The following is a 24,990-nucleotide window of genomic DNA, read 5'->3' as shown; positions in this document are numbered from 1 at the left end:
GTAGTAAGCATTACAAGTATAGGTGAATACATAAGTAAAATACTGATTTCATAGATTTCTACCTACTTCTGTTCCTCTTTTTCTCCTTACTCATTCCTCTGAGAATATATAGGATTTCTTTAGTTCACAGATATTGGGATTTTTGCTTTATCCAAGTACTTAGATATCACCCTCCTTGTTGATTTGTGACATCTAGGCAAGACTAACAGTGATAAATTGGGCCACTAGAGCAAATTCTTGGAAGAGTCAAATGTCAAAATTTTTTTAAAAAATCAACTTTGTAAACATGATACAACTCAGCTGAATTAACAAAGGTGACTTCAATTGAATAGCATGTTCAGGGTAAGAGTTGTTTTTTTTTTTTTTTTTTTGTACCTCTATAAAGGAAACTTTCTTTTTACACATATATCATTCAAGTGCCAAAAAATAAAAAAAATCTCAGACACTGTTTATTGAAAAAATTTCATAAGAGCCAACTCACTTTTCCAGCAGAGCAGCAACCTATATTCCTAAAAGGGGAGCAGGTGATACTTTTGAAAACACTGCCTGCATGTTGCAAGGCATTTATTTAAAAATACCGTTTCTATTCTTCTTCCACACGTAGAGTAAAACCTCATTGTAAATGGTATTATCGCCAGGAATGCTAAGTTGTTTTCATGAAAGAAGTTCAAACCCTCCTCTGATGTGGTCAATTAGGGGAGCTTTCTGTAACTCCTTAGGACCAGCTTAGTACATTTTGCTGTGGTATTTTTTTTTTTTTTTATATTTGGGTTCTCATATCTTTCTGACCTACGTAGCATGGGGGAGTCAGTCGTCAGCTGGTATTTCTCAGAGTTGCTCAAGGAGAGTTTCTAGAGTGGGGACTGGGCAATTTGTGAGCTGGCTTCTATGTGCGTCTATTTATATGTCCAGCTACAGATCTACCTATCAGCCCTTCCCTCTGTTCAGTTGCTTACCATTGACACACTTCATGAACAAAAGTTGTTTGGTGTGAGCATGTTCTTAGAGTAGATTTACACAAAGTGGAATAGGCCTTTATCCAAAGAATGAGATGTGCAAAGAAAACCCCTCATCAGGACTCCCTCTTCTGTATCAGATTTTGACCTTAAGACCTACCTTAGTAGAGTTCGGAGCTGGTTTGAAGACTTCCTTTCCTCTGTCCTGGAAAGGGACAGTGGGAGGCAGGCGGAGGAGGCGCTTCAGCTATTCTCTGCAGAGCGGTCAGCAACCTGGTGCCTCTTGGAATTGCCTCCTATGAGCTCCACTCCCATTTGAACACCACCCATTAGATTCAGCGAGGAAGTTCAGTGTGCAAAGCACGAGAGTATGACGCACTTGCATGAACCATACTCCTGTTCTTGATGGATTTTTCAGATCACAATTATTTTAATGCCAAAGTTGAAAATCCAGATAAAGTGATACTCAAAAAGAGATCTGATCACTGCTGAGGAGGAAAATGGCCGGGGGGGGGGGGGGGGGCGCGGGTGCCCGGCTGGCTGAGTCAGCAGAGCACGTGATTCTTGATCTTGGGTTGTGAGTTTGAGCCCCACGTGGGGCATAGAGATTACTTAAAAGGAAAAAAAAAAAAGCTCACTTTCCTAAAAAAGGAAAATCTAAGAAGAATTTGAGTGCAAATAATGGATGACAGTATCTTTGTTTGCGTGTGAGACCTGTGGCTATACAGAAGTATCTCTTGGGGAGTATCGTGTATAAGTCAAGGAACAATGAAGAACTTGATGTTGGTCCTTCCAAACTAGAAGTGTTAAAACTCAGACATTGGTAAGTGCGGGTTTTGTCTGGCCTACCTTTGGGGAGAAAAAGAAAAAATGGCTTAGAACAGAAATTGAGTCCTTAAAGACAAGGGCACACCCTTAAATATGTATCTATTTATTTTTGTGTGGCATTGTGCTAGGACCTTGGAGAGATACAGAAAATGAATCAAACATGTATCTGACCCACAAAGAGCTCTCAGTCTGTTAAAGGAAATAAGCCATAAGCAAAGCACATCAAATAAAGTGATGTGATGCAGAAGTCCACATGATATGCCATGGGAATTAAGAGAAAAGGATGATTAGTGCAGAATTTCTTAAAGAAAATTCTGTTGTGTAGAGCATTTGTCACAGGGATATTCAAATGGTCTCCGGAGATCACTGGCTTCAGCCAGTGAAGTTTCTAGTGGCAGGTTGGGGACAAGAAATGCCCACACTCTTTGTATCCTTAGTTCATGTCTGCTCTTATGCCATATAATAGAGTATTTTTGAAGACCTCTAGGACCACAGTTAAAAGCAAATGAGGCATTTTCCTGTTCCTAAAGAGCATCATTTACTCACTTAACAAATATTTCCTAAGTACCTACTTCTGAGGAACAAATGTGGTATTGTCTGGACAAATAATGTACAGTTATAGTAAAGGTCGCCCTGTATAATACAATTAAATAGTTCAAAATTTTAAAGTTGAAATACTTTGAGTACTTAAGATCATTGGAATAATCCCGTTACCTCATCAGAATGTCATGTCACAGATAAAGCCCTGAGGGTTGTTCTAAAGTGTTGTTGGATTAGGTAATTGTCCTCAGCCCAGGACCGTTTGGCCCTTTAGGGGGCATTCTGCAATGGAAATGGAAACCTTTTTGCTTGTCATTCTTGGGGAATGGATGCTACTGGCCTCTAGTAGGCAGAGGCCAGGGGTACTGCTAAACATCCAACGATGCACAGGACAACCCCCCACCCCCCAAAAATGTCAGTACTACCAAGGTTGAGAAACTCCATAAGTCACTAATCGCAAACAATGAAGGTTCCTCATGGAGGAGCCTGATGCTCATCTACCCCTTATGAAGGAAAGGCACCCCAGTTAAATAGAGAATCCAGCTGGATTTTGATCGTGTCATCAGAAGGAAGAGCAAATTGTCAGAGATGGAAAAGAGAAAGAGGCAATAAACACAGAATGCAGACTCTGCTGGGCTGGAGAGGTGGGCAGGCTGAGGTCCCAGTCAACAGGCTAAAAATGGGCTTCCAGATAATAGTGGCTAGCAGTAGAGCTAAATTAAGAGGCACCATTTCTCAAGGACCAGCTGGATTGTTGAAGGCTCACCAGCCATTGCTGCCTGTTTATTGGCAGCAAAGTTTCGCCTTTTCTTTTTATTTTCATAGCTGCCAACCATGCTTCTTTGCCCTTCAATGATTTCAGTCAGACCTTCACCTCAGAGCTCCTGCTCTGAGATCCTCCCCATTCGCCCTCACCACGAGATCCCTTGGCACCATACTTCCCCACCATGCCCAACCGTCCCCCTGCAGGGTTCTCTCCTGTGGGCTCCTGAGTCACCACATGGTCATGGCAGATGGGGAATGAGGACAGAAGGACCATTGGGAACAATGTGCTCCTGTAAAGCAAAAATGGGAATATGGACTCATTTCCCCAAATCAGCATTTGTACACATGGTGATCAGACTCTGGTTCCATTAGGACATTATAATACTTGTGTGTTTGTGTATTTCATTGTATTTTAGGTCTCAAAGACCTGATTCAAAGATGGCATTTCAGCAATATTTTCTGTGACCAAATGATACATAACACTCCCAGGCTGCTTTGGGCAGCTTTGCAGGCTCTCCTACCAACTTAAAATAATTCACACTTATTTGTGTGAATCCGTATAAATACACGGATTTATGGTTGGAGAACACATTTCCTATCCATTATGTCATTTGTTTCTCCTATGAGCCCAGGAAAGTTGGGCCTCTTTCAGCACTGTGCTTGGCCATTTAGTAGATACATAGCAAATAGCTGATAAATTAACAAATGCCCAAGTTTGGAAATGGTAAGGCATGCTGATCATTAAAATGACTTGCCCAGTGAAACGTGGTTTCTTAGTGACAGATCGAGAGCCCCGGGCAGCTGATCCGTCACCTGGGCTCTTTGATGCTGCCTCTCTGGGTTTGTCTGGACCAGGCCAGACACACAGCCATAGGGATCTACAGTGGGGCCAAACTAGCTCCCGGATCCCAGAGCCGCCAGGTCACTTCACAGAGAGTGCTCTTTAGGGAGGGGTCCTGGGTACCTGAGCTTTGCCTGATGCCCTTGCGTACCTTCAGGTGCATCACCTTCAAGGCTGGGGAACCCTGCTTTTGATTTATTTTGTATTTCACCACAGGGCGGAGCACACCCTAGAGGCATTTAATCTGTTGACTTGAATTGATCTCAGATGCTGGGCTTGGCCTGATGTGAACCTTCACACTGTAGGACTCAGCAACTCATTGGAACTCATTTCAGTCTAAATCCAGGACCCCTGACAGCTCCATCTGACTCTCTCTGAGGTCCATGGGTCTGGCCCAAAGCTCATAGCTTTGACCCCAGACCTAGCTAAAGCAAAGAAATGCTCTTCCTTCAAAGTCTGTAGGTTGAGGACCCAAGATGTCCTAGGGGCAATGGCATCAGTCTCCCACTCAAAAACCATCAGTTACCTGTAGAGTAAAGTGCAAAATCTGTCTCCCAGCACTCTGATTCCAATTAACCTTTTCAAATTTTTTTCTCATTATTCATTTTCATCTTCCACGTGTTTCAGCCAAGCTGAACCATTTTCTCGACTCTCTATGAGAAACTCTTACCATTTGCTCTGCCAGGAATGGCTTCTCCCATCTCCCCCCCCTCACCTCCACCTACCTCTATATAACCCAGTCCATCTGATTCGTTCACTCTCTTGTTCAACAAATATTTGCGATGTGTCCACTAAGTGTCAGGCAGTATGCTCAGCACCAGAAATACAGAGGTGACCAAGAGAGTCAAGGTCACTTGTGGAGTTTAAATTCTTTAGCAATGGCCTTGTATAAAACAAATAATGTAATTGAGTATTTACAAAGGAGGGACATTGACAGGATCCTATGACAGAGAGTAACAGGAGAATCTTACTTAGAAGGAGAAGTCCTGGGCAATTCTTTGAGGAGATGTCATTCAAGCTGAGAACTGAAACTGTGAGAGACTTGTAGGTAAGGAGCCTTCCAGGGCAAAGGGCAGCAAGCCTTCAAGTCTCTTTCCACAATGCTTTTTCTCACCATCAACCTACCCACTCTGGCTTTTAGAGTTGGAAACAGTACTGCCTGGAATTCCCATCTACCCCTCTGTTCCTCTCTTGTGACGTGTCTCACTTTCTACCTCAGACTGAGGTCATTTATCTTACCTCGCTTGAGGGCAGCACGCGTATAGAATTCACTTTTGAAGTCTGCCCCAGCAGAGCAAGGATGACCCTTGCCTCTTTCTGTCCACTCTTCCACGCGCATCAACATTCCAAAAGGTGGTAGGGCAGAGTGGGCTCTCCACACCCAGTGGAGGTGGGGGGCTTTCCATACAGGGCCAGCAAAGTTTCACCTTTTCTTTTATTTAGGTAGGTAATGTGCTCCTTCCTCCATCCTTGTAGTCAACAGCGCTAACTGCCTGATGGTTTATTCCACTGACTTTGCCAACTAGAGATACGGCAAGACATGGGAATGTCTTGTAGATTTGACAAGTGATAAGCTGCTTGCCACTCTGGTAACCACATGGACATAGTGCTGGGGGTCCATGGGCAGGAGCCATATAAAACTATATGACTTCAGTTGGAATGCTGGATTGGGACATGTGTTACACTTGAAATGTAAGACATATATATACGTATATATATATATATATGTATATATATACATATAATGTGTTATAAAGCATATATACACGCACACATGCAATGAGAGCAGAAAGGTTTGAAGGAAGGTAAACAGAACAATGATAGAAGAAAACGTATTCCCGGGATAAAAATGCAGGCTTTGGAAAACAAATCGAAGTCACTGGTAAATAGAAGAGTTAAAAGCCATAGCACGAAAATTGGTTTCATAAAAGAACAGTGTCCTGCAATTGCCTTGTTATGATATTGAATTCTACTTGAGTAAATTAGGAGTGGTGTTCTCTTGTTTAGCTGTCATTAAAGAACTCAGTGGTAAATGTCAGTATCCCCACCAAGATCCCACCGAGTTTTGTGAAATTCTCCAAAAACCTCTCCACCAGGAGAATTTATAAGCTCTGCATGTTCGACTGTCTTAATGTGTGAAACTGACTGAGAGATCTAAGACTAATGGTACACAGCTCAATTCCAATTTGTTTGTTTTTTAACAATGTCTTTGACACGTTACATTATGACAGGTTCCAATTTGATGGAAAATGACTTCCTGTGTCCAAAACAAGAAATACATTTTAAGAAGCATGCCAGCTACACTGTTATTTTCCTTGCTGTTTTCAATGGCAGGCACTTTGCCACATCTTTCTTCAGAAGATCATTTATCAGCGCCAGAGTTAGCTCCTGATAAAGCAGGCTGGCTTAGGCTGGTGTCCTTCTCGTCTGCCCCAAGTCTTTTGCATTTTGCACACTATAAGCAACCTTCCAAAAGACTCCACAACCTGAGCTCCAAGAACAGTATGAGAAAATTTGCAAGTATTCCTTTTAAGAGAGGGAAATTATCCTTTTCTGAGCTAAATGCAGGTAGCCACGTGCAGCCTCCTCTCAGAACAGCAAATGTCCTTTAGCTACTTTTATCTGTGGCCTGCCTTGGCGTTAGGCACGGTTAATTCTTAGCAGCATAGAACGAACCTTTAGAGGAGCAAAGAGATTTCATTCAACCCCCATCGGTGAACTGACAGTGAGGGGAGGGGCGGCGGGTTAGGGAGAGGTAGGGCTGGGAGGAAGAATAGGAATTCTCACAAAAGTTTGGTAATATCTAAAACTGAGTCAGGGGCCCTAGTGGGATTCCTCCCCTTTCAACAACAAAGTGCAGAGTGAAAGAATATGCTCAGCTCACTTTGTCTTCCTACTCCATTTGATCTGAAAGAACAATCAGATACGGCTGATTTCTGAAGACTGCCCAGAATAGAGAGGTTTCCTATGCCCCCAGCGATAGCCCTCATTGTCAACAGGAGGCACTGCAAGTACGGATGCGAGCACCTGAAAACACTCAGATGCGCAACACTTTATCTTTCATTGTAAAATCTACTGCTGGGAATTCTCTTTACACAGCGCATCGGATGATAAGTGTTTAGAGGAGGGATGCTCCTGAAGGAGAATAAAGCCTGAACCTCAGAGGCTGTGAATGGACACTAGAGGAATCAAATATTTGAAGGTTGAAGTAGAGAAATTTCTTGAGGGGTGAGGGGAGGTAGAGATTGAAAGGAGCCGCAGAAAGAAAGAAAATGAAGGGCTTCCATCCAACTGGACCTGAATCTCTCATCCGACCTCTGGTTGTTGGTGGTTCTCTCCCCACTTGCACCCCGACAAGCCTCATTAGGTGATCAGACAGGTCGGAATAAATTTCACCTTAATGAGCAGGACGCTCCACCCCAGAGGAGTGAGTCCAAGACAAGCTGGAAATCCCGTTGGAGGGTTTCTGCCAAGAAATGTGGCACCTTCGTATCCCAGGTAAAGGCCTGGAGTTTTCAGGGATAGTGCCGATGAGCCATTATTTTAAAAACCCGGTTTAAAGATATGTATGTCACTGACTTTGTTAAATAATCGGAAGAGCCATCTTAATGAAAGCACAGGATTGGATTTCATGCATAATAAAGTCACAGAACAGGTTATAAGGCCTTTGGGCTTTTCTAATTCTTAATTTGGTGGGAAAGGAATGCCTCACAAAAATAACTGTGGTTCTTTTTAGAGATATAATAGGGTAGGGTGGGTGTTTTCTGTTTGCCTTTTAGACAAGAACGCAATTCCCCTGGGATACATTTGATTTTTTTTTTTTTTTTATCTCCAAATAGGGCTAGTTCTAGGGTTATAGGTTGTTGTATGGCTACCAACCAATTGCATATGAAAATGAAGAGACAGGGTCTGTTTCCTCTGGTAGCCTACAAACTGCACGTTTTTAAAATCCAAAACTTAGTTTAAGAAGAGTCAAAAAGCCAGTAAGATTTTAGGTCGTCTATTGACCCTGCTTTATATTATCCAGTTCAGTAACTTACTAAATATATTTCATAAAATTCCAGTTTGGTTTTTAGATTCTTGCTGGGCATAAAACTGGTCCCAGACATAGAAAACAAAAAAATCACCGTATCTTGAATAGTAAAGTAAATTGGTCACTAGTCAATGTGCCCTTGCACCTTTAGTAATAAAGAAGTGAAAACGTCTTTGAAAAAATGATAAATATGTCCTCCTTCCACTATCTTTGTATATCTGTGATTCAACTCTTCAATTATATCTAAACCTCTAAGAAATACATCAGTTTTTTTACCAAACTGATTTTTAGTTAGTTTTTCATTCCCTAAGAAACTACTTCAAGCTCGTAATTTGTGATTAGTAAAATTTTCCTTTCCGTTTACGAAGGACAACATTTTAATCATTGAAGAAGTAAAATGATTAAGATGCTCTGGGGTATAATAAAAGCGGATGATAGAAATTTGAAATAGGTTTCCTTTTCCTATTTTTGAAGGAGCTAAAACAATAATTTTGGGGAAGAAATCTTAGCTCTTCAGTGCTTTTTTCTGGGAAACTAGAGTTGGCCAAGTGAAGAGATCAGAAATAGTATCCGGAACCAGGCACTGAGTGTCTGGAGCAGGATTGAAGCAAAAAAAAGTAGAGAGGTAGGTGGTGCACGCTGGGATGTGTGTGTGCCACCAGCCACACTAGCAAGGGATGAAAACTGAAAACGTGGTCCATTTTATAAGCAACTAAATGCAATCTTCATGCTGCAGCTATAAATTTAACCCATATGTCTTCAACGTATGATCTCCTTGATTTTCCAGAACAATAAGCTTTAGTACACTTATTATCATATTGATTTCTTTAAGCTTCGACTTGCCCTTATCAAAAAGTTGTGAATTGTTACAGCGATTGAAGCAAACCCTGTCACCTAAAGGAAATCAATGTCAAAATTCCTAACCAGTTTTACACAAATGCACAAAGAGAATCACAAATTCTTTTCGCTATGTTGCTTTTTTTTAATTTCAGTAACACTTCTAAAATAAATATTAAGGTAATTTTACATAAAATGGGAACAAATGTTTTGGTGCCCTATTGAAAGGGAGGTGCAACTAAAAGTATAAGGGATTACATACAAATGTACCCATTCATTTTGAGGAAAATATTTCCAGCACAAGTACTATGGCATTTTCCTAGGGGTAGTCTATGAGGTGCCTAAAACAATCACCTAAACACATTTTCTATAGCAAATCCCAAATTATAAAAGTTCAACTTGCTACATACCCACACACACTGAAGATGAATTTTAAGATACTATAAAGCTAAAATCACTGACATAAGCCAAAGGAATATTTTTGATGCGCACTTGCTACAGAATTAAAATCCCCAAACTGGGGCACCTGGGGGGCTCCGTCGTTAAGCATCTGCCTTCAGCTCAGGTCATGATCCCAGGGTCCTGGGATCGAGCCCCACATCGGGCTCCCTGCTCGGCGGGAAGCCTGCTTCTCCCTCTCCCACTCCTCCTGCTTGTGTTCCCGCTCCCGCTGTCTCTCTCTCTGTCAAATAAATAAATAAAATCTTTAAAAAGTAAAATAAAATAAAATAAAAATCCCCAAACAATGACCTTGAAATATTATACATCACATATACTTAGAAATTAAGAAGCATATGTTGCCTAGGCAGGTATACGCATTACCTCAGCTATGTGGCACCTGTAATAGACAACATTGAAACATATTTGTTAGTTCACTGTTTGAGGGCCAAATAAATGCGTTTCATATCTCGATGTGTCACCTGTCTCTGAAACTTCAGCATGTAGTTCAAATTTTGTCTCCCAGGTGAAACTCAACCAAAGGATATTTCACTTGCATGATTCCATAAAATTGTCATTTTCTACAAATGCCTACATTTGGGTTACGCTGCATTGCTGGACAGAAGTCCTTCAAGGAAAAAGCAGGGAAACGGTTTGAGATGGTGTTGGAGCTGATTTTTGTGCCTCATAAGAGGTGACTTATCTTGGCCACCTCTAGTTTCTTGTACAGCTTTCGTATTGCTAATGACGGGCAAGTGGGCTCCTGATGAAGATCAGTGACCTAAGCATGGAGAGCAGTTGTCCCAGCTGATGCACAAGACTTTAGCTGGTACAGACCCAGTCCCGGGGCGGGTGGCGCTCCCTTCCTCCTAGCCACTCACTTTCCATCTTAGAGCACTTCTACCTGCAGTTCATTGTTTAAAAAAAAAAAAGAAAGAAAGAAAGAAAGAAACTACAAAGTTATTTAAAAGACTCCTAGGTTGTTTTCGTACTTTTTTTTTTTCTTCCTGGGATGTCACCGCAGACCTTGTGTGAATTTCACGCATCAGTTTTGATTACCCTCAGTACTGTACAAATAAGTCCTCTTGCAAGACACGATGAGAATCTAATGTGATTATATCCTCCTCCAACGATTTCATGAAATGCTCCCCGAAGTATCCACATTTGTATTTATTTAGTAATTGTCCCTGTGTTGGGCAAAATTGGTCGCAATTAATTTTCTTCTTACTTAGATTTGCATTTAACCTAAAAAGTAAAACGAAAAATGAAGTATTTGATGACCCTGTTGGTCAACAGTACTGTGTTATATACTTAAAAACTGGTTAAGAGGGTAGATCTCATGGTAACTGTTCCTACCACAATAAAATAAAAATTTAAAAACATAAATATCTATATTGTTGGGGCTTTTAATATTTTCACCAGTACATATCCTAGGGACACATTTCAGGGGTTACTTTTTCAATCCACTCCACTGGAACTATCAGCATGTATCTGACTGCATAGCCTAATATATGCCAGCCTTTCGGGCTAACTTATATTTTGTGGAATACGTGTCCCATAAGCAGCACTAAGACAAGAGCATCTGAAGCATCTGTAAAGAGGACTAACCCAAGTTTTGTATCCAAGCCTCCTTCACAGTTGGGTATTGGTGTATACGAGTTGAAGATATAGCCCAAAGCATCCATGTCAAAATAGAGCAGTCAAATTTACATATATTTCCCATTTTCGCTATAAAATCAGTCAATACATGTCCACGCTGATTCGCTGTGAATGACATTGATTTAAAGACTGTCTTGTTTATTTTTCACATGACGACTGAAATATCTATTCATAGTATTACTTTTATATGTAAAGTTATACCGTGTTGATGGATTTTGTAGTCTTTTTATGACAAGGCAGTAAGAAAAAAACCTTTCTTTCTATGACTACTACAGAAAGCACCAGGGTTAGATGACAGTGCTCCCCTAGCTATTTATCTGTCACAGAGAACGGTAAATTGCAGCCTGTCTGAAGGTTGGTGTTTAGACACATTCTGAGATTAATGGTTTTGCATAGACACTTTGGACTCCAAGTGATTTTGAGATGAGCTCTATCAAAAATATCCTCTGGTGAAAACTAAGCCGAAAGGCTTTTTTGAAGTTTAATATTATGAGCAGTATGTAAATTATTATTATTATTATTATTTTGGTCAACAGGCTGCACTGACATTGAAAATTATATAGCTTCCTTTATGTCTTAAAAAAATGAAAAAGGATCTTTAGCTAAAACCATAGTAACTGGCCTCATTAATGTCTTGCTTTTGTAAATCCGGACTAGAGTTATTTTATTCTTCTACTGAACATTTTCAACAAGCTTGTGCTTTTGTACTCAAAGAAGCAGATGTCCAAAGAAACTTTTGATATGATAAATGAACAATCACAAAGAAAAAGTTAGTTAAGTAATATGGGTCACATGAGAAAACAGTGCAGCTAAGAATGTGCTGACTCATTTATTTTCAAGAACATCAGTTTATTTTTAGTGCTGCTCTATAATCTGATAAGTATTCTTACAGCTGGTGAATTGGAACATCTTAAAGGTGATGAACTAAATATTGAAATATGCAGAAGTCACACAAAGGAAAAAGTGCATAGTAGTTCATGCTTGCATTTTTTAGCAGTTCTGCTGACTACTTGTGTAAATTAATTTCTCTATATGGACCTATCAGAAAACTCATGAGAATAAGAGGTTTAAAGTAATAGATTACAAAGAGTAATCTCTTTTCCCTTTAGTCTCAATGTTGGTTCAAGTAAGTACTTGGATAAAAATAAGTTTTAGCACTTAATATTTTAAGCACTTTAGTCATATGTTAAAATTAGGAATATTTCGCCTAATGTTCACCCTATTTATTTAATGCTACCAAAGTATCAAAAATTACATTTAGTAAAAGACTGAGGAAATAAAATCCAATTTCATGACGAAGTTTTAACAAACAACTCTATATAAAGAAAATGTTTCTCCTGGCAGATAATTTATAAGACTCTTTGAACAAATAATTACTGAACTCTTGTGAACAAGGTATTGTGCTAGACAAGGTCAGAGATACAAGTATTAGACATGGTCCCTTGCCTTCCTTAGTACTCTCACAGAATTAGCAGTGCGACGCTTAGAACAAAGCAAAGACAAATGCCAGTGAGACAGAAAACACTTGTGTTCCAACGAAGAAAAGACCCTTTGGGTGAGAGTCAGGGATATTTGTTGGAGAAAAGCAGGAGAGTGAAGGAAGCCATTCTTGGAGGTGGCATTAGGGATAGACTGGAGGAGCAGAACTTATGAAAATGGGAAAGGAAGGGAGAAAGGAGAGGAGGGGAGGGGAGGGGAGGGGAGAGGAGAGGAGAGGGCAAAATCAAAATGAATACCTAAAACCACAGGATCGGACACCACACAGACATGGGTTCAAATCCTGACTCTGATCTTCACCAGTTATACAATTTTTTATTCTCTCCAGCTCCCATTTCCTCACTTGAATGATACCTAGCTGGTCTGGCATTGCAAAAGTTAAGAGAGATGAAGTATGTAAAGCGTGCTTCATCGGGCCTGGCATAAAGTAAGTTTTCAACAAATGTTAGCTATTGCCTAATGGTATTAATAAAAAAAAAATTGTTGATTTGGTTGGAGCTGAGTCCCTAGATAGACCTTCTCCTCACTGAAGGCTTCCTCTGCAAGTTATGTAGGTGGCAGTTATTGCAGACAAACAGCAACAGAACCCTGATGGTCCATCTTCTTGCAGATGCATGTTTGTAAAAAGAGGGTGGGTGAGGGAATGTGTCTCCAACATCCTTCCCTGGGTTTCTCCCTTCATCACACACATCTGACATCCCTCGGAAACCAAATACTGAAGGAAGATTCGGTAGCTCAGAGGAGGAGGAAGCAAGACACGCCTCCGCCCTGATTCCCACTCTTGTTACCAACCATTTTTCTTACCGTTACCGCAGTGCACACTGGTAGCAAAGGTGGTCTTCGAGTCTTGGCTAGGACTGGGCTTCCTGCCGACATGCTAATGGCCAATGGGACTTGGTGGCAAGCGCCAGTCTTTTTATGCCTTCCTCAAAAGGCAAATTCCTGTATTTCCTATCATTTGTCAAGTCCCATTCTGAATATAATGCCATGTGTCCTCTGCTAAAACTAATATTTATTTCAGCGGGAAGAATACATCTGAAAAATGGGGGAAATAGTGCCCACATCACAGATGGCTCATATGGATCAAATAGTTTCCAACTTTTTTTTAATTGAGGCGAAATTCACATCATATAAAATGAACCATTTTTTTTATTATGTTCAGTTAGCCAACATATAGTACATCATTAGTTTTTGATGTAGTGTTCAATGATTCATTAGTGACTAATTTGATGGCATTTAGGGCAGTCACAATGTTGTGTGACCCGCACTTCTGTGTACTTCCAAGCGTTTTCATTACCCCAAAAGAAAGCTCTGTATCCATTAAGCTTCCTCCCCGTTGCCCCTTCTCCCCCCTCAGCCCCTGGCACCCACTCATTTATTTTCTGTCTCTACAGCTTTAGCTCTTCTGAATATTTCATATAAGTGGAATCATACATCGTAAGACCCTTGAGTATGGCTTCTTTTACTTGGCGTAATATTTCTGAAGTTGAGCCACATTATAAGATGCATCCGGATTTTATTCTTTTTATGGCTAAATAATATTCCATTGAATGTATATACCACATTGTGTTTATCCATTCTTCTGTTAATGAACATTCAGGTTGTTGCTACCATTTTGTTGCTGGGAAGAGTGCTGGTGTGAACATGGGTGTACAAGCCTTTGTTTCAGTACCTGTTTTTAATGAAGGGTATGTACCCAGGAGTGAAACTGTTGGGTCAAATGCTAATTCCATGTTTAACTTCTCAAGGAACAAGGTGTCTTACACCATTTTATACTTCCACCACAATGCACAAGATTCTAGTTTCTCCACGTCCACGCCAACGCTTTTTCCCCCCTTTTCTGTGTATTATAGCCATAAAAGTAGGCGTACAGTGATTTCTCATTGTGGTTTTCATTTGCATTTCCCTCGTAACTAATGATGTCGAGCATCTTTTCACATGCGCTGTCCATTTGCTTATCTTCTTTGGAGAAATAACTATTCAAGTCAACTCAGATGTTCTTATGTATAAAAAGTACTCAGCATACTGCAAAGAAAACAGCAAGCAGTCTGCAAGGATTAACCCGTTATAACAAGATCAATGACAGTGACAATGACAATAATAATAAGAAGGTTTGGATTCTGGTCTGGGTTCCACCGCAGCCAAGATCTGTGCCGTTAGCCAAGTCCATTAGGAAATAAATTTAAGAATAAAGACTGAGAAAGTCCTGACTAGGGCTCTTTTAATGTCTGTTTTTTGCACATGTTAAAATGTATAGTAAAAACATGCGCTTGAATACAGAGGACACCTTAGCAGAGCCAGCCACATTTGCCAGGGGCACTTTGATAACCCCTTTCACGGGCCAAGGCTCTTTTGGGACCGACGGCGGGTCTCTCTGCTCTGGGAGCCTTCTTATCTCCAGTCTGCCCTTTCTGGCCTTCTCCTCTGTCCTCAATCCCCCCTTCACATCTGCAGCTCTTCAGACCTGAAAGAAGGACGGCGAGATTTCAGTGATGACAGTCTAACAGCGTTCCGTCTGGGAGCTTTCAGAGATACCGCCTTATCTGTTTGTCACTGAGTGATGCTGAGTTAGAACTGCAGAGGTTAGATATATAACATCTAGCGCAGGGACCCACCTCACAAGCAGGGAGTATTCACTAGGGGACCCGATGGTGGCGGGCTGCATCAGCCTCCAGCAGCTTATTCGTGGCCAGAAAGAAGTCCGCCCCCCCCACCCCCCACCCAGGGTTTAGAGTATCTCAGTGAAGGCTACTCTTATTTACTGAGTTTGGTGATAAAGCCACTATGGCGTGTGTTATCACCAACGCGTAATGTGCCTGACCAACGCTTTGAAGATAGAACCCAAAGCAATAATGGGAAAAAAAAAAAAAAGAATATTCCTGTCTATATTAAATCCCAGGAGTTGCAAAGGATAGAGGAAACCCCTAGTGGGCTTTTTAAGAGCTCTGGGTTACCTTGAGAAACCTAGCTCTGCCTCCTGAGATGAAGCCTACTCTCCATTGCTGGAATATTGGTGATTTCTCCAAGGCCCTTCAAAGTGGTGAGACTCCCTCACATGGCTTAGAGACTCAGCATTCCTGGTCTCTGCAATATAGGATGATTTTAATCGACTTACTTTTAAATATGTTTTAATTATGGTTAAAAAGTTTGTGTCACCGTTAACTGACAGTCTGATTTCTCTATTTAGGACTGCTTTTTAGGTTTGTTTTTTTTGTTTTGTTTTGTTTTTTCTGTTCTGTTCAGTGACATTACCATGATTGTAGCTATCGTTATTTACATCGCATTCGTGGACTGCCAGGAAAGGAATGAGCAGGTGCTGGAGCACCTTCTGCAGCAAGCGCCATGTGAAGTATCTCATTCCTGAGATGATTCCTTGAGATGGGCAGTGACAGTATCACCACTTTAACCAGAAGCTGAGGGTCAGAGAGTTTCAGTAGTTCCATCGGTCGTGGGTGGCAGAGTGGTGATTTGCATGCACTTCTGTCTAACTCCAAAGCCTCTGTGCATCCCACCAAACTCTCTGCTGTAGAAGAAAACCACCTTTCTAAAGGACTTGGAGCTGAGAGTGAGCCAGGCAACGACATCCGTATTTCTTTTCACCTAAAGGCCACACTTGTACAATTTTGCACGAGTGCAAAATTCAGAGTTTGAGAAAGGCAATGGGGCTTATTTCTCGAGAAATGAGAATAAAAGAAGCTTTAGCTTTTAACATTAAAAAAAGACATCTATGTAGAGTTTCATTATGAATCACATTTTTTAAAAACCTAGATTGCTTCTACTAAGCAATAAAAGCTTTTTGGTCCTTAGGACGAGAATTAAGGAAAGTTTTCATTATGGCAGTTATACCATCTATATGCAACTGATAAATGAAAAAATGATCAGGAAATATAATATTTTTCCTTGTTTGATGAACACAGGCTCCAGTGTTATCTTCTTAAAAGAATATTCAACTAACTTGTGAATAACAGCATAAATTCTACTTTCCTTCTTATTCTAAATTTTCCTAAAAGATTTTGGTAATAGGTCTTTCTTACCTACACATATGCACAAAGATGTTGTAAATAAAAACACATTTCTGGCGATGCATTTTGATGAATCTTACAAAACATTTGAGTATAAACATGAAGAACTTTGGTAGTTAAAGATGAATAAATGTATTAATGATTTAGATTAAAACTTGATGATATGCATTATCTATGAGTACAAACATTAAAAATGAACATTTTAGAGTATACTGAAATCAACATTGTAAATCAATATAAATGAATAGGTGTTAGATTTTATGGAAGCCCCCACATGGAAATTGGATTTAAAAATTAAAAGAATATGATAGAAAAAATTAAATAAATCACATGATGAAATAAAATATAGAATTAGAAAATCTCAACTTATCATCAGTGCAAGAGTTCTTCCTCTTAAAAAAAAAAGCTTCATAAGTGCAGTTAAAAGTAATAAAGCAAAGTAACTAGTTCCATGTCAGTGATGGACCTAGTAATACGCAAAGTAAAAAAAAAAAAAAAATGGATTTAAAGAATTTGCAAAATAACTTTGGGGGAAAAAATAATAAATGAGGCAGCAAAAGTACAATTTGTTTCATAGGGAGCTGAATATTCCATTTTCAGTTATGGCATTGAAATATCAGCATTCCATCGCACAGTATTTTGATATTATATTACATTGTTTTGTATCCTAACATCATAAAATGAATTCAACCATTCTCAGTGCCCCCTTCCCCGGGCCTTTATCTTGCTCACTGTAATTGGAGGAGCCTCGCAGGAGGGACATGATTGGAACCAAATTTCCAGGAAATCCTCCCATCCCCTTTCTGCTATATATCACTAACGCCTCCTTTTGGGGCCTCGATTTAAATGCGTACCCCATATTTGCTTACTCGTCTAGTGTACAAACGCTTTATATCCAAGGTTTGCCAGCTGTGTTTTATACCAGGTGAATGTGAATTGTTTCCTCATATTCCAGAAAATCTCAGAAAAATATATACACGCCTGCAGACACACACACACACACACACACACACACACACACACTTCACACATACGAGATAATCAAGTCATGACAACCCTCCCTCTACTCAGAAATCTTGAAAAGCCTCCTACCTCCTTACATACCAGACGCTGGGACTGCAGATAAAGGAGTTTCTGCCCCTTATACTTTATGGTAAAGGCAACCTGTTACACAGATCTTCGTCATCCAAGGCATTGTAACACAGCCTGATATTTAGGATCACTGACAACAACCTGGGATGTCAGGGAAAGGCTTCCCAGAGGTCAGATTGAAGGTGAATGTTAAATCAGAGTTTGCTGAGGCAGGAAGGAAGCTGAGAAGGTTGCTAGGCGGGGGCTTCAGACTGTGTGGAGATATAGAGGCAGGACATGACCCAGTCTATCATGGGACTGCAAGAAATTCCGGATGACTGAATCTCAGAGTACGGGCCTTCGGGGAAGACAGGCTACAGCTGTGGGCAGGGACAACCAACTGTTATTTGTTATCCTCCTATCCCTCTCCCCTTGACTCAAAGTGCTTTGGGCACAGGCAAAATATCTTATTTGTTTTTGCATAGCTCAGTTGATGCTTTACAAATAAAAGGTATTGAGTTGAAGATTAAGAATACACATAGACAATAAAAACACAGAAGGAGAAAAGTACTTTAAAGCAGTGGAAGGTGAGTCAGTCACACAAAATTCTAAGATCCAAAGATGGAGAAGAATTCCGGTTAGTAAAACGTAATTATGGAGAACACACTGAGGCTGAGCAGAGGAGGGGGGGCGTTGGGGGATGGGGTGCAATGGGAGATGGGGATTGAGGAGGGCACTTGTTGTGATGGGCACCGGGTGATGTATGGAAGTGCTGAATCCCTATATTGTACCCCTGAGTCTAATATTACATGGTATGTTAACTAACTGGAACTTACATAAATACTTTAAGACAAACAAATAAATAAACTGTAACGGGTATTCAATTACTTTCTGAGAAATGATGCTTCTTCCTCTGAATCTCAATAATGGTAGAATGCACTATCTGGAAGACAGACTCTGGTCCCAGAGTCGGATGCAGTTATGTCCCAGAGGGCTCTCATTCTGTGACTTGAGAGTACCTTGCCACTGCTTCTATTCATCACCTCCTGAATCCACCCTTGGTTCCTTTGAGACAAGCCCCCATCCATTGTTTTTTGTTGGGGAGGTCTGCTCTCTGCTTCTTCCAACGACCTGAACCTAAGACCTCCTTTTGCCTTCATTCCAGCCAGTGCTCTAGCTTCGTCTTGGTGGTGAACCCAGAAATCTCAGGATCACCTTTCAAAGCCAGCTACTGGCAACTTCAGTCGGGCAAAGCATTGGTCTCTTTTTCCCAAGAGAAAAAGAAAACTCTGCAAATATAAACTCAGGAAGAGCATACTATTCAAAGAGTATTGATACATTAATGTAGATGGCTGTTTTACTTTCAAAACATATTCTCGTTTTACCCAGTGCCTGACACATTGCTTGGTACTAATAAATCTACACTGAAGATCAGGGTTTCTGAGTTATTTCAGGAAAGGCTCAAGGCATCTCCAAATGTAAACAATTGTAATTATTCTAATACTTGGTTAGCCACCTCCTGGATCCTGCCTAATCATGCATTTTTATTGCAGAGTCAACATGTTGTCTGGATCTTCTCTCTGTCCATTCCCATTATTCTAGACTTAAACAGTGAACACCCTCGATGTCTCTTCTTAATCATTTCTTTTTTTGCCCAATTATTATACTTCAGGACTTTTAAAATGTGATTTTTATGGCTACAGAGAGCTAAATCATGTTCAAATGGTGGGTTTTTTGTTATTATTTAGAAGTCAGAAGAACCTTAATGTTTGAGCCAGTATCAACACATTGCAGAAAAATTTTCTTATTCATTAGAAGTTCATTTCAGCAAAAATGATAGGTAATACTATCATGGTCTGATTATCCATACACAGCTTGAAGACATTTCTGGCCCCCCAGTTGTCTGATCTTAATGCTTTTCTTTCTGTGAAGGTATTCTTTACTACTTTAGCTGCCTTTGGGATAATTGTCAACTGTCAAGCCTGTCAAGTCCATCTGGGATCTCTCTCTCTCTCTCTCTCTCTCTCTGTGTGTGTGTGTGTGTGTGTGTATGTGTGTGTGTGTCTCTGTCTCTCTGTAGACAGAGAGAGAGATGTTGACATACTGGCTTTAATTATTTCCATTATTTCTTGTGGAAAACAATAGCATAGACATTGTTCCTAAAATCAAGTAGCAGGCCTCAGATGAGCTCATGATCTGGCTACACTCTCCAGTTGGGCGGACAACTGTCAGTTGGTGCCTGCTAACAGAGTACTAGCTGTAGAAGCAAGAGCTGTTTACTGCAAAGGGATAGGCACTGGACAGCATCCCTCTATGCAGTGTTTCTTGTCTTAGAAAAATGAACTAAGTCTAAAAGCTGAATAAATTTCTAATTACTAATAATAAACCAAAAGAAATTATTTTCAACAACGTTTAGAGAATTAGACACCCTATTATGGGCACAATCAGGTATTTTGCATAGTAAACTGCAAATTTATTGATTGCCACTTGCTTTCTTGTCTTAAGTATATAATGAGGGTGAATGCTTTCTTAAGGGAATACATCTTTTGGGGTGTTCATGTGCTCCTTGGGGCTGTGCAGGGAGCCAGAAACTCTGTCAGGTGCTTTGCATATGTCACCTCATTTTGCTCTGTCTCATCTCCACAACAGCACTCCAAGAGAGGTGTTGATGATTGAACTGTGTCCCCCCCAAAAGTCATATGTTGAAGCCTTAACCTCCAAAATGACTGTGTTTGGAGATAGGGCCTTTGGGGAGGTCACTGAGGTTAAATAAAGTCATAAAGTTGGGGCCCTAATCTCATAGGAGTGGTGTCCCTATAAGAAGAAGGAGAGACACCAGACATCTTTCTCCATATATGCATAGAAGAAAGGCAGAGAAATTGAATAAGCAATATGAGGTTGAAGAACTCAAATAGGGACCTCAGTGTGTCTGAAGTCAAAGCCTGCATTTTTTTCATCACACAGGCTTTCTGTATAAGCATTCAGTCTTGCCCCATCAAAATCCTTACTCCAGGGAGAAATTGGGGCTTTCAACAGCTTTTTGGTCCATGCACTGTGGCTCAGGCATCGTGAAGACCTAGGCTCCCTGTGGACAGACGCAGCTCCACCATCCATCTCTTCACTCACAGTTGGCACAGAACACCTGAGGATCATCCACTTTAACCCACTCACTGTGCAGACAAGACAGAGGAAAGTTAAGGTCACAGAATTAGGTCAGTGGCTTTTCTTTTCCAACTAGGATGAGACCTTGCCCAAAGTGTTGGGTGCTCAACAGCTCAGAAATGCTGCAATATGCATTTTAATAAAACACTAAAAATTGGTTATTAAGTCATCTGGGCAGGATCCCAACTCTGTAACAGCCTGCTTTTGACACAAAATTCTGGCCTGAACTGCTCTGCAAGGGCCAAATCATTCTTCTTGAAACATAAAGCACATGTGAACGGATCACAACCAGGCTTTACACGTAGACATGTGTCTATACCACTTGCTCAGCAGGATCCAACACAGGGTCTGCTACCTCGTTATGAAACAGTGCATCAACGGTAAGTTCAGTGTCCCAGGTAGGGGTAACAGGGAAGTACCCCAGTTCAGCAGAAGTGCAGATTAACCACCGTTTATAGCACTTCCTTCCCTTGGAATCACATATCACTGAAAGTTATATTGAAATAGACTGTAGTCTATTTTTAACAGCCAAGCAAAGGGAGAAAACATCGTATGCAGGATCCTAAATAATTTTGGAGGGAATGTACCACAAGCTACCCTCTTTAAAAAAAACTTTCTTAGAGGAATGGTTTTTGACGGAGGATGAATTAAAAAAAAATCCTAAAGAAATGAGAGAGCCTGTTTGGCAAACTGAGAGTAGCTTAGAGCAGCCCCTCCACCTCCTGCCCAGGCCAGGGAACTGAGACATAGACCCACCTGCTGTAGAGAATGTCTTCTGACCTGTTGGACCAGAAGGGCTAGTGAAAGCTGCACAGCCCAGCAGTACTTGAGCTTAAAGAAAGGAGGACACAAGGTGGCACTTGAACAGAGAGCACAGCCTGTAACTTCCCCCAGCTGCAGAGCAAAACCAGTGGCCTCACCTGACCAGAGAATTCAGGTCCACAAACAGTAAGCTGTACAGGCCCTGAGTCCTGTCCTGCTGCCTTGCTAAGGCAGGGAAGCTAATTTTTAGCCCCGTTCAGTAGGGAATATAGTCCTCAGTCCCACCCCTCTAGTAAGCCTGACAGAGAATCCAAGGAACATGAAACCCATCCTTCAGCCTCACTTGGATAGGGAAGAAAGCCAGCAATCCCATCCAACTGTTGTCAGCTAGTAGCATACCCCCCTCCCATCTTCAGAGCTCAAAGTTGCCTTCCTCCAAAATAGACCATAATAGCAGGTCCCATCTGCCCAAGGGTATTACCAGCAGACACACCCAAAAACCCAAACTAAGCTGACTAGTGAAGAATCGTCTCTGCCAAGGCAAACCTGTAAAGTCTGGAAGAGGAGCCCCATTATGCAAATGCACAAATACCAGCATAAGGAGTCAAGGATCATGAAAAAATCAGGTAAACATGACACCACCAAAGGAAACTAATAAGGCTCCAATAACTGACCATAAAGAAATGGAGACCTATACACTGTCAGACAAAGAATTGGGAATAATCCTCTTAAGGAAGGTTAGTGAAATACCAGAAAACTGACAGATAAATCAATGAAGCTGGGAAAACAAATGCATAAACAAAGTGAGAAGTTCAACAAGGAAACAGTAACCATAAAAAAATAAATAAATAAATAAAAACCCAGAAATCATAGAGTTGAAAATGTAACAACTGAACTGTAAAAGTCAACAGAGTTTCAAAGGTAGACTCAACCATGCAGAAGAATCAGTAACCTGGAGGAGGACATTAGAAATCACCTAGTCAAAGGAGCAAAGATAGAAAAGAATGAAAAAGAGTGAAGAAAGCCTACTGGATTATGGGACACAATAAAAAGGGACAATATTCACATTATGGGAGTTCCAGAAGAAGAAAGTATATTTAAAGTAATAATGGTTGAGAATTTCTTGAACCTGGGGAGAGAATGGGACCTCTAGATTCATGAGTCCCAAAAGACCCCAAATAGGTTGAACCCAAATAGGGCTACACTGATACATATTATAATTAAATTGTCAAAGGTCAAAGACAAAGAAAGAATTTTAAGAGCAGCAAGAGAAAAGAGAGAAATTACATACAAGGGAGCTCCCATAAGGATACTGGTGGATTTCTAAGCAGAAACTTTTCAGTACAGGAGAGAATGGGATGATATAGTCAAAGTATTGGAAGAAAATAACTATCAACCAAGAATTCTATACCCGGTGAAGTTGTCATTGAGAAATGAAGGAGGGATAAAGACTTTTTCAAACAAACAAAAGCTGAGAAAGTTCATTACCCTGAGACCTACCTTACAAGAAATGCTCAAGAGCATTCTTTAAGTGGAAGTAAAAATGCTAATTAACATCATAAAAATGCAAAAAAGGAGCCTAAATCTTGCTGAAAATGGTAAATAGTCATAGTTAGAGTCTGTAATATGGTTATACTGGTGTGTAACTCACAACTCTAATTTAAAAGTTCTTTTTAAGGGTATAGCAAAAATAACCATAAGTACAACAATCTGTTATTAGCTACACAATATAAAAAATATGTATACTGTAACAACAATAACCTAAGATTTGAGGCGGAGAAGAAAAAGTATAAAACATACTAATTCTATTGAAGTTAATTTATTTCCAGCTAAAAATAGGGTGTTACAAGTTTAATATATTTTTGTAAGCCTCATAAGGAAAAATCTTGTGGTAATTACACAAAAGAACATGATAAAGACGTCAAAGCATACTGATACCAAAAGACATCAAAACACACAAAAAAAGACAGGAGGATAAGAAACAATGGATTTACAAAACAACCAGAAAACAATTAACAAAATGGCAGTAGCAAGTCCTTATCTCTCAGTAAATGCTTTAAACATAAAAGATTTAAGTTCTCTAATCAAAAGACATAGAATTGCACAATGAATAATAAAATAAGATTCAACATATGCTGCCAACAGAAGATTCACTTTGGCTTTAAAGACACATGTAGACTGAGAGTGACAGGATGGAAAAAGATATTTCAAGCAAATGGTGACCAAAAGGAAAAGAAGAAAAAAAGCAGGAATAGCTCCACTTACATCATACAAAATAGACTTTGAACTAAAAATGGTAAAAGAGACAAAGAAAGCCAATATATATAATGATAAAGCATCCATACATCAAGAAGGTATAATAATTGTAAACATTTATGCCTGCAGAATCGGAGCATCTAAATATATAAAGCAAAAACTAACAGACTTAAAGGAGAAATAAACAGTAATATACTAATAGTTAAGGAATTTAATACCCCACTCTCAGCAATGGATAAATAATCCAGACAGAGAAGCAATAAGGAAACAGTGGATTTGAACAACACTATAGACCAAATAACCTAACAAATAGATGCAAAGCATTCTATCCAACAAGGCAGAACAGACATTCTTCTCAAACATTCATTCATGGAACATTTTCCAGGGTTGACCTATGTTAGGCCACAAAATAAGACTTAGTAAAATCAAGACGATAGAAATCATACCAAGTATCTTCTCTGACCACAGTGGCTTAAAACTAGAAATAAATAACAAGAGAAAAACTGGAAAATTCACAAACATATGGAAATTAAACAACACTCTTCTGAACAACAAATAGATCAAAGAATGAATTAAAAAAAAGAAATAAAAAAGTCTCTAGGCACAAATGAAAATGGAAACACAACATAGCAGAACTTATGGGAAACAGCAAAAGCAGCTCTAACAGGGAAGTGATAGCAATAAATGCCTGCAATAAGAAGCAAGAATGAACCCAAATAACATAACTCTGTCTTAAGGAACTAGAAAAAGAGGAACAATCTAAGCCCAAAGTTAGCAGAAGAAAGGAAATATTAAAGATTGGAGCGGAAATAAATGAAAGAATAGAAAAACAAGAGACAAGATTAAGAAAACTAAGAATTGGTTCTTTGAAAAGATAAACAAAATTGACAAACTCCTAGTTAGATGAAGAAAAAAAGGAAGTATACAAATCAACAAAATTCTAAATGAAAAAGATGTTAAGATGGATATCACAGAGGGGCGCCTGGGTGGCTCAGTCATTGAGCATCTGCCTTCGGCTTGGGTCATGATCCCAGGGTCCTGGGATCAAGTCCCACATTGGGCTCCCTGCTTGGTGGGGGGGTCTGCTTCTCCCTCTCCCTCTCCCTCTGCTCATGTGCGCTCTCTCTCTCTCCTTCTCTGTCAAATAAATAAATAAAATCTTTGAAAAAAATGGATATCACAGAAATAGAGAGGATCATAAGAGGCTACTATGAACAACTATATACCAACAAACTGGACAACCTAGAACAAATGGAAAAATTCTTAGGAACGTACAACATGCCAAGACTGAATCAGGATAAAACAGAATATCTGAATAGACCA

At 40.0% G+C, this 24,990-nt stretch overlaps 1 protein-coding gene across 1 annotated transcript in view; it reads left to right on the top strand.

Annotated features, from left to right (window-relative positions):
- The window catches only part of TENM3 (teneurin transmembrane protein 3), a 1,257,915-nt gene that overhangs the window by 563,991 nt on the left and 668,934 nt on the right, over positions 1-24,990 (top strand). The window lies entirely within an intron of this gene.

The sequence above is a fragment of the Zalophus californianus genome, chromosome 2 (genome assembly GCF_009762305.2).
Source record: "Zalophus californianus isolate mZalCal1 chromosome 2, mZalCal1.pri.v2, whole genome shotgun sequence".
NCBI lineage: Eukaryota > Metazoa > Chordata > Mammalia > Carnivora > Otariidae > Zalophus > Zalophus californianus.
Note: the sequence above shows the minus strand (reverse complement) of the source record. Positions and strands in the feature narration are given on the sequence as shown.